This window comes from Camelus ferus, chromosome 1 (genome assembly GCF_009834535.1).
Source record: "Camelus ferus isolate YT-003-E chromosome 1, BCGSAC_Cfer_1.0, whole genome shotgun sequence".
Taxonomy (NCBI): domain Eukaryota; kingdom Metazoa; phylum Chordata; class Mammalia; order Artiodactyla; family Camelidae; genus Camelus; species Camelus ferus.
This window is the reverse complement of record NC_045696.1, coordinates 35,719,715-35,729,587: the sequence shown is the minus strand read 5'-3', so window position 1 is coordinate 35,729,587 and position 9,873 is coordinate 35,719,715.

The following is a 9,873-nucleotide window of genomic DNA, read 5'->3' as shown; positions in this document are numbered from 1 at the left end:
GAAAACGAGAGCATTATACATAAGTTATTAATAGAAAATAGAATAAGTATCCCCAAATATTCAAAAAGTGAATGAATGAAACATACCTGAAGCTCAGGGGTGCTTATGTAGTTTGGGAAAGTTTAGTTTACAAGAGGATAATGGACAGACATCTTTACTGATTTGTGTTTCTTTTTTGAGGAATTAAAGTTTTAATTTTTGCTGGAGAAATAGTCATATCTTTCTCACCATTAAGATTATCTAAGTGATAACAAATCGCCAAAGAAGTTTGTTTATTTTGAGCAAAAATTATTAATGTCTTCTTGGACTGTAAATGTCTGAGGCCTGGTCCTTTCCCACTGTGCTGCTGTTCCTCCCGGGCAAATCTGACAACTAGAGAGCCATTTGCTTGTTGTGGAGACAAAGTGCTGAACCTGGAAGTGCTGACTCAGCTGGGCAGGAGGTGGTAAGATTAATGGACACCAACCTGGGGGGAAAAGCAGACTGTGAGTGTTAAGGGCCTTGGTGGGAGAAACATTCCCCCAGTGAAAGAGAGAACACACACTTCGCCCCTCCGTTCACCCCACGGCCAGACATCCTGTGGAACGTGTCTGAGTCCCATGCAGTGGTCCTATTGGAAATTTATATCTCTATTCTAGTGATTGAATCAAGACCAACTCATCACATGTTCTATCATAAACTTTAAGTACTGCGATACGTGCTTTCAAAAGAGTTCAATTTTATTTTCATCAATAACATGAGCATTTTACTTAAAACAACTAGCATAATTGTAACAGAGAGCCTATCAAACTACATACAAAAACAAGATATACTCAAGGGCATTTTTTAAGTACAGCTTATATACTACAAGATATTGAGTAAAACTCTGAATAGCTACACAGTGGACCCCAAGATAACAATAGATTAAAAGGAAGTAAATGGCATACCACCTAGTTACTTTTGGTTCTTTAATATTTATTTAACATTTGCATAGTGTAAGAGAGTGGGCAGGCCAGCGTTCTCCTGTGTCAGGCAAAATATGTTTCATGTTTAACACAACTATTTAATTGTACTGTAGCCAGAAAAAATCTGACATTTTTCAGTTTCATTTTTACTGTTTGTCCAGGATGTTTGACACATTAACATATACCATTAATAGATTCCCAAAGAGTGACAGTAATAAAGCAACACCAAAGTGATTCAAATCATGTTTAGCTAACAGACAGTCTGGGTGGTTCAATTTCAAGGCTTGTCTTAATTCAGTTGGTGTGTTAAAAATATTAGTTTCGCAGATTCAAAATGCAATTTATTTATTCTGTAAATATTTACTGATACCTACTATGCACCAGGTGCTATTTCCAGCCACTGGGGATCTAGTAATAAATACATGGCTGATCAAGCGTAGTACAGGGCTAGTGTAAAGACGGGGCAAAAATGGAGGGGTACATAATTCAAGGTCAAGTTAGATGCAATCAAGAATGAAGGCCATCATTCTCTATTCTGTCTGAAAACAAACAATCAGATTACACTTTTTGTTTCTTTTACTTGGTTGCACTTTCGCTTTTGCTCTTTTCCTTTGTAAACTCAGTGTTCCATGGACAATATAACAGAGACTGAAGAGGAATGAACCAGAAGACCTAGAAATTTGGTTTCATCTCTCAGACTTATTAACCTTGTGACCTTAAAGACATCAGTTAAATTTTTCTGAGACTCGGTTTCCTGAGATAATTTATAGAATTTTACTTAAGAGCTAAAATAAAACTTCACTTCTGGGAAGGTATATTGTAAACTGCATAAAGACAAAACGGTTGTATCCTGTTTCGTGGGCATCCACATGAACTTTATCAATGTCACATCCAGGAAAAATGTTTCAGTTATAACAATTTACAGACAGTGATCATCACTGTGTGTATATTAGGCAGTTTCACTATATTTTGCTTCTAATTTCTTATTTTCTCAGATCTACTTTTCTGAGTTGGGGATAAATATTAGTTGTAAAGGAAAAAAGGCCAATACATGTAATTTTCAGCTGAAAAAGTTATACTCAAAATACATATGTGTAGTCACTTAAAATACCTACAGGACCTCATGTTTTACAACCCTGTTGTAAAGTCTCCCTTTTATGTTGTCTCAAAGGAACAAGTCAAGAATGCCGGGGTAGGGATCCCGTGGTGAAATTTAGTAGAGTTATGGCTAATGGTGATATGAGCAATTTGTCTTTTGGAGAACAGTGACAAGACTGAGATTTTCTCCATTTCGACAAAATATTTTTGTCATTCTCCTTTTTAACAGAAGTATATGTGTATTGCCTCCTTCATCTACCTAAATTAATTTGCAGAAAGAGTTGGGTAGGATATCTTGATGGTATCCTTTTTAATACTTTCTTGTGGCAGTGCTTATCTCAGTTAAAAAAAAAAAAAAGCAATGAAAGATAAATTCATTGCACCTGGGAAAATTTCAGAAGTTTCTGTTGCTTAGTAAATAACCAAATGAAGTTATAGTGTCATTCCTTCCTATAATATCTCTAAACTAATACAAGCGTGTCCTTCCTCTAAAAAATCGGTAAGTGTTAGCTGTTTTGAATATGTCTCCTAGTTAACACTTAAAACTTCAATCTAAGCCATTATCTTCTTCCTGGCTCAGCAGGAAATTCTGCCTGTCGTTAAATCAGTAACTCCTTGTGTTTATGACTACCAAGAACTGCAAAGGCCAGACTATGTGTGGAGTAAAAACCTGTCTAATTAGCATCAGTCTACACATTACCATATGTTGACAATTGCCTTTCATAGGTTGCATTACTTTGGTATCTGTGAGGAATGACATACCATAGAATCATTATTTTATCTTCTTGCAATAACTTCTCAAGCATTTATTTTCTTGTCTTTACTTCTTCTTCTTCTTCTTCTTCTTTTTTTTTGTTAACATTTCCTGAATTACTCAAGCATCATGACCTTTAGGTGCCTCATTCTTGCTTCCTAAGGACAGATCATTGACAGCACTAAGTTCGAATATGTTAACGTCTTTATATCATCAAACCTTTTACTTCCCTACTTTACAATTCTGTCTGTTGTCTTAGGTCTGCTTCCAAATCCATAATTTATTCCTCAAGATAGCAGAAACTGACCGAGAGTTCGTATAAAATCCAGCTACCACAGGTAGAAGGCAAATAGAAAGGAGAAAAAAAAGAGAAGAAAAGATGATAGAAGTGAACTATTCTTATTAAGATAACTAATAGGTATTTAATGAAAGTTTACTTAAAATTTAGAAGGATGTTTCCTGGATTCAAATTTCAGAAAATTTTACTTTAAATGTGTGATAATGTAATTCTTCTTGGGCAATTGAAGGTAAATTTCACTTTATTTTTCAAATACCAGGCTGCAGAAGTATTTTTCAGCATTATAATGTTAAGGTAATGTAGAATAAAGGTGAGCTTATTTTTAAATCTGTTGATTAAGAAAATAATTTTAAACAAATATATAAATAAAGCATTTGTACTTATTAATTGCACAAGTGATTTTGAATGAATGAGATCAATTGTTTAAAATAATAATTAGCATAGGAAACCCCTCATGCCCAGAATTCTCTCTTACATACTTTTTGATCATGTATTCTATACTAATTTTTGTCTTAATTTAAATTAATATGTTTTAGGTTTTAACTCATTTATCTTATTTGCCGCGTGTATCATGGATTTACAGCCCTTTAAACTTTTTATGACATTTTCAGTTTGCATCAGATTTAGAGTCTAGAACTTAACATGGAGTTGACAAAATCGTTCAGTCTGCCACTGACAGTCTCTGTGGCCTTGGCTATCAATATTGTGTGATATATCATAACATATTTAATCTGGGCATCTGTTTCCTTCCCTGTCATCATTCCAGTGAAACTTCTGGCTGGAGAACACAAAAATTAACAGTGTTTAATGAGACAAAAAAATACAAATATATACATTTTCCTAAATGATAATAGGTGACAGTGTTTAAAATTCACAATACAGCATCCAAAAGTTTATTTTTAAATAATCACCCCTAAGTGACTTTTGATTAGAACCATCGGTATGGTTTGAGGACAAAACAAAGATCCTAGATTATACACTCCTCAAAGGTCACGGGAATAAAGAAAGTAAACCTTTCATCTTACCACTTACAACTTTCTCTATTGACAAATGGCCTGACTCCAGTGGTGCTTTGCTCCATCTTTGAAATGTTTAGGGGCTTTTTCTTGGAGACTCCAGCCCCGCTAACACATACATTTTCCTTAAATTATTCCTCTTCCCTGGATACCCTTTCTTGGCTGGTAAGTACAAATTACCACACATTTTAAAGTCAATTGTTTTACTTGCCTACTCTTTAAGTTTTGGGAAGTTACAACCTGGACGTAGGTAGATAATTACAGTACAGAGAATAGTTACAGAGCCCAGATATGTCAGTAAGTCCAACTTAGAACTGCCTGGTTCTGAATTGCTTTGTTCATGGCCTGTTTCTGTTTTACTTCTGAACCAAATGCATTCTGAACCAAATTTCTCAACTGAAAGAAATGAGAAATTTATACCAGTTTTGAACAATTTCTAATCCTAAACCCAGAGACCTATGTGCATTTCTCTCCCAGTACGAAATTCTCAAGAACACTCCACTCTTGCTATATGCCTCCATTTCCTAACTCATGACTTAATCCCATGATGCGGTTTCTGACTTCTAACAAGTGCCTTTGTTGAAGTTAACCGGTGATCTCCTTTTGTAAATGGCAAAGCTCTTCTTTGTCATCATTAGTCCTATTTTTTTTCAAACGATGTGACACTGCACATCTTCTCCTTGAAATCTTTCGCTGATTTCACAGCATTAGAGGGTTCCAGTTCTCCCTTACTCTCCATTGACTATTTCTGTTTCCTGGGTTGTCTCACATCAGCCATTGTTTAAATCATGCCACTGCATTATACTTTTTACCTCTCTGCTCTTCATTTATTTCTCCCCTGGAGGTTTCATATCTTCCAATGATTTCAACTATAAACTCCTCTTAAATAATTTCTAAATTTGCCAAATTTCTCTGGATCAGCCCTAAATAAAAGTTGTCAAAGAAATGCATAATCATTGTCTTAAATGCTTGTTGATCAAATACATCAAAATTTCCCCCAGACTTGGTTCTCCCACAAGCAGCTTTATTTCTCCTAGTAGAGCGTTCATTTTCTAAGTTTTCAGCTCACATTCTTGCGATTTTTCATGACTTTTTTTCAATCTACTTAATTATTACATTCAGTAAGTCCCTCCACTGCATGCTGCCTTCATTTTCCCCATTCTTTCCATTCCCAAAACTATTATCATCTTCTAGTCCAAGCAATTGACTCATACGTCTATGGCTGATTTAATGATCTCCTCAGCTGTCTTCTTGCCCCCTTAAATACAATGTACACACTACTGGCAGAAGAACCTTTGAAAGCATTAGTTTAGCATACATCACTTCATGCAAAAAGTTTGTCAAAATTTCCAACATTCCTATTATGCAAAACAAAACTGGATTTATTCATCTTCCTAAATTTGTTTCTTTTCAACCTCATTTTCTTCTGCTAAAAACAGATAAAATTGTATTCAAGAAAACTGTTCAAACACTATTTTCTTAATATTTAAAAATACACTTCTAAAATTGCTATCTTTCTACTTACAGAAAAGATATATGATTTACTCATTAGTATCTGACTGTGCTATCTGCCTAGTTGAGTCTATATTTTTGAGCTCTTCACTACAGGAGGAATGAGTATATTTCTTTTTTATTTTTTATATACATTGTCTTGTCAATTTGAATTCCTTTTTACACTGCAGAAATGTCTTATCTTCATTCATTTTAATTTCCTGGCTTTATAATAGAGAAAATTAATTTGGCACTAACCACTAACTAATTTATACTTTTAGGTTTCCTTTTCTTTTTTCTTCTTCTTTCTTTCTTTCTTTCTTTCTTTTTCTTTTTTTTTGGTAAATATTCTCAGTTTCCAAGTGGATATTAAGCTTCTTGGAAGCAAGAACTTAGTCATATTCTTCTTTGTTATGTCAACTTAAAACATTCTACACTGTTAAAGAAGAAAAGAAAATTAATAAAAAAGAGAAATGAGACATTGAAAGAAAAAATAGGTGGCTCTTACCAGTAAATACAATAAATATCTCAACAAATTCCTCTAAAACTACCCTATATTAGGTAAAATTAAACTCAGAAAACTGGCAATATATCTTAAAATTTTTTTTAATATTTGCTTGTCAACTTTATCACTAATTGCTTCTCACATCTCATTTTTTTTTAACTTCATATAGACTTTATATTGAGTGAATCAGATCTAGGGCTTGGAACCACCATTTTAAATAATCTTTTTAATTCCAAAACTTAGATCAATATTTTCAAGTGGTTATTGGGTATGTTGGGTTTTTTAATTTTGTTAAACTAAATTTGAGTACAAAATATAAATAATTTGTACAAACATCCACAGAAATATAATGGAAGGAAAAAATTAATTAAAACATAAGCTATAGTAAGAAGTTTGCCTCCGCAATGAAGATTAACAAAAGAGAGAAATATAATCCACACTAAAAATGAGTCCAATTTTGGTTGGTGAATCTTATATTTATATTGATTTCTATCAAAATTTTAATTTTAAAACTTTAAAATTTTTTTTTCATTTTTTTAGCATTATTATTTTAGTTGGAGTTTAAAATATACATTGAAAAGCACAAGGGATTATTACTCGATAAATGATATAAAATACAATATAACCAACGATAATAATAAAGTCATGAACAGAGATTAAACCATGTATCCCAGAGCTGAATCATTTTCCTAAGATTTCATTTAGATTAGGAAGGGGATCCTTCAATATAGAAATCTGATTTTTTTTTTTATTGAGGTATAGTCAGTTTACAATGTGTCAATTTCTGGTGTACAGCACAATGCTTCAGTCATACATTGATATACATATATTCATTTTCATATTCTTTTTCACCATAAGCTACTATAAGCTATTGAATGTATTTCCCTGTGCTATATCAAATGTATTTTTATCCAGTCATTATTAAACCCAAAATTTTATACTTAATTTTAAATCATGTAAATAAATATCTAATAATGTGTTGCAGTAAATATTGAAAAATATATATTTGTGATAAATTAAAGCTTTACCTATATTCTGTTACCACTATTAGTTGAAGCTCTGTGTAAAGGCTCTTTGGAATAAAGCAAATAAACAAATAGCAGTCTATTTTTTGTAAGGACTTTACTTGAAACTCGGCTAATTAAGGATAAAATTGCAATACAAGTTCTTTTTAAAAATTTGGATGTTGCAGTAATTCTCTCTTCAGACTGTCATTTAATGTTTAAATTGTGTTTAAAACACATCATGATGTCCTGAATCTATGCATTAGATCAAAGCTAAGCTCTTTCAAAATAAATCAGCTAATTTCAACATCAAATGTGTTTCTAGCATGAAGGTTAAACTTCCAGTTTTAAGCTATCAAGGAACACTTAGATACTATGACTCTAATCAACATAATATCATAGAATTCTCGATATGGAGTGGACCTTAGAGGTATCTATTTTGACCCCTTCATCTTACATGGAAGCAATATTCACAGAGATGAAAATGCGGTTTGCTCAATGTCTCACAATATTTATGACGAAGATAAGAGGCTAATCAGGTGTTCTGGCTCCTAGTTTAATTCTCTTTTCATCATAATCTTTTTTGGGGTGGACAGGAAGAATCACTTCTACATCCCACTGGAGTCAAATGGAAGCTTCTTTGGGAATTTCTTGCCCTGTGGCTGAACTGAGGACAGAAATAGTGGCTACGGCTCGACACGTAAGGCACTATTGTCATTCCTATTATAAAAGAACTTGAATAGATGTTTTACTGAGTTTGTGAGTCTTTTTCTGGTGGTAAGTGTTAAGTGAATGTTCTTGTGTTCCCTTTTTCAGAAAAGAAGAAAATGATTTGGCTGAAAAGTTAGGAATTCCCTACTGTGAATCTCATTTGCATTTATCTTCTCTTTCAAAGAATGTACTTTATATAAACTGGATATCTAATTCACATATCTTAAGTATAAGTGAGCTCGTCAGTGCAATGGAAATTGAACACTTACAAGCTTTAAATTTATATCAGAATTATGTGTAAAAAACATAGAAGAGAAAGGACAGCTAGTCATCTCCTTTTTCATGTTCTGTGTGGTATTACACAATTACACAAATTGAGATAAAAGTTGTATTTTTATGACAAAAAGAAGAGGTCTCAATTAATGCCATAAGATACATTTATGAAAGGTGAACATATAAAAATGAAAGAGATGTGATGGCTGAGTATATACTAGGACAGTAGAATGGATCTCTAAGTTAAGGTAAATAATACTAATCATGGACTCAAAATAAATTTGTGAATGCAGACGGATAAGTAAATTTAAAAAGCACAATTTAGATCTCTTAGTTTACTATTACAACATTTTCTAAAGCCCATAATTTAGAAGATGTTGATTGAGAAATCTGGAGAGTTTATAACTTAATGGTGAGTGAAAATTTGGGAAGTTATGACTATGATAAGATTTTAACCAACACTAATATGAGAAAAATATCGGGCAACAAAATGACGTTGTAGATCAATCTAATTTTAGGAACAAAAATGCAAAAATTCTTTAAATATTAACACATCATTTCCAGCAGTGTATTTAAATAAAAATACTAAAAAAAGTTTTCCTGCAATTTAAAGATTAGACTATAATGGAACATTAGGATAAAGATAACTATCAATATAACTAAAAAGTAACTTTTGAGATTAAAGGAGAAGGGTCTTTATAGGTGCTAAAAAAGACAGAAAAAAATATAGAGTAATAATGAGTTTACCAAAGTTGTAGGATACAAGATCATTATAAAAATACTGTATTTATACATAATAGCAATGAAAAATCTGAAAATTTAACTCAGTGGATGTGAGTTGCTCAAATCTGCACATTTCCAAGAAATACTGTCTTCAGGACTGGCTCTTGGCTGGCTCCTGGGAGATGAGTGTTGAGTCTTTGTAATATTCTAACTGATAAGACTGTTTTTTTTACGCCTGAGTCACGGAGCCTGTAGGTAGCAGTATGTTTAGATAATGCATGCTAACAATATGATTTATAGTGAATGCATGTTTTTGTCTGGGTGGCTGGTGTCTGAATAGCTAAGTTCAGTCCAAGTAGACATCACATGCCTGTACAACTGGCTCCCAGGACAAATCCTAAACACCAAGCACTCTGCTTAGCTTCCACTGTTGGCAGCACTTCGTGTGGGTTGTCACATAGCAGCTGCTGGGAGAATTAAGCAAGTCCATGTGACTCTACTGAGAAAGGACACCTGAAAGCTTGTGCCTGATTCTCCTGGACATCACCTCATGCAACTTATCCCTTTGCTGATTTTAATCTGCATCCTTTCACTGTCATAAACTATAATTATGAGTGTGGCAGCTTTTTAAAATCTCCTGAGGCCTTCCAGTGAATCATCAAATCTGAGGATGGTTTAGGAACCTCTAAGACACAGTCACTCCAAGCAGTTTTCTTGAGCCCCTTTCTGAGGAGAAAGGGTGGGGGACCGCAGGTACCATTCCCTGCTTCCTCAGACAGGGAGTGTGTACTTGTGATCTTGGGAGGACTAGCTCTTTTCATGTACAGTGGACATCACATTGGCAAGGATGCCACTCTTTCATGCTTCCAGTTTCCCATTTATATCATTCAGTGCTCTCAATGGTAAGAAAATTTGGTTTTATAGAGTGCTAGTGGTGATTCAGTTTGGTACAACACTGGAAATCTATAAATTTTTTTATGTTTTAGTATTTTATTTCTTAGGCTGTAACCAAAAGAAACACCTGCATATGTTCAAGAGGAAATGTGCATTAATGTA